The sequence below is a fragment of the Buceros rhinoceros genome, unplaced genomic scaffold (genome assembly GCF_000710305.1).
Source record: "Buceros rhinoceros silvestris isolate BGI_N320 unplaced genomic scaffold, ASM71030v1 scaffold42541, whole genome shotgun sequence".
NCBI lineage: Eukaryota > Metazoa > Chordata > Aves > Bucerotiformes > Bucerotidae > Buceros > Buceros rhinoceros.
Genome location: NW_010395591.1, coordinates 2,313 through 2,616, shown reverse-complemented (window position 1 = coordinate 2,616; position 304 = coordinate 2,313).

Here is a 304-nt window from a genome sequence, read left to right as displayed (position 1 = left end):
CCGGTGCTAATCTGTGGTGGCTGCGCGGGCAGCAGCCAGCCAAGAGCGCTGTTACAGGCTGGCCATGACCGGGGAAAGCTGCCCAGATGCCTACAGAGTTTAACGGACGTGAAACGGCAGCGTACACCACACACTACAGGAAACCTCCGCAGCTGCTCCTAGAGAAAATAAACAGAGATTGCTCAGCAGAAGACTTGGGGGAAAAGAAAAGAAGTCCTCAGTGAACCGAGTTGTTCTGCTTTAACACTGTTTGTGCATTGTTTGTGGCTGGCCGGAAACAAAAAACTTTCCGTCTGTGTGTTAA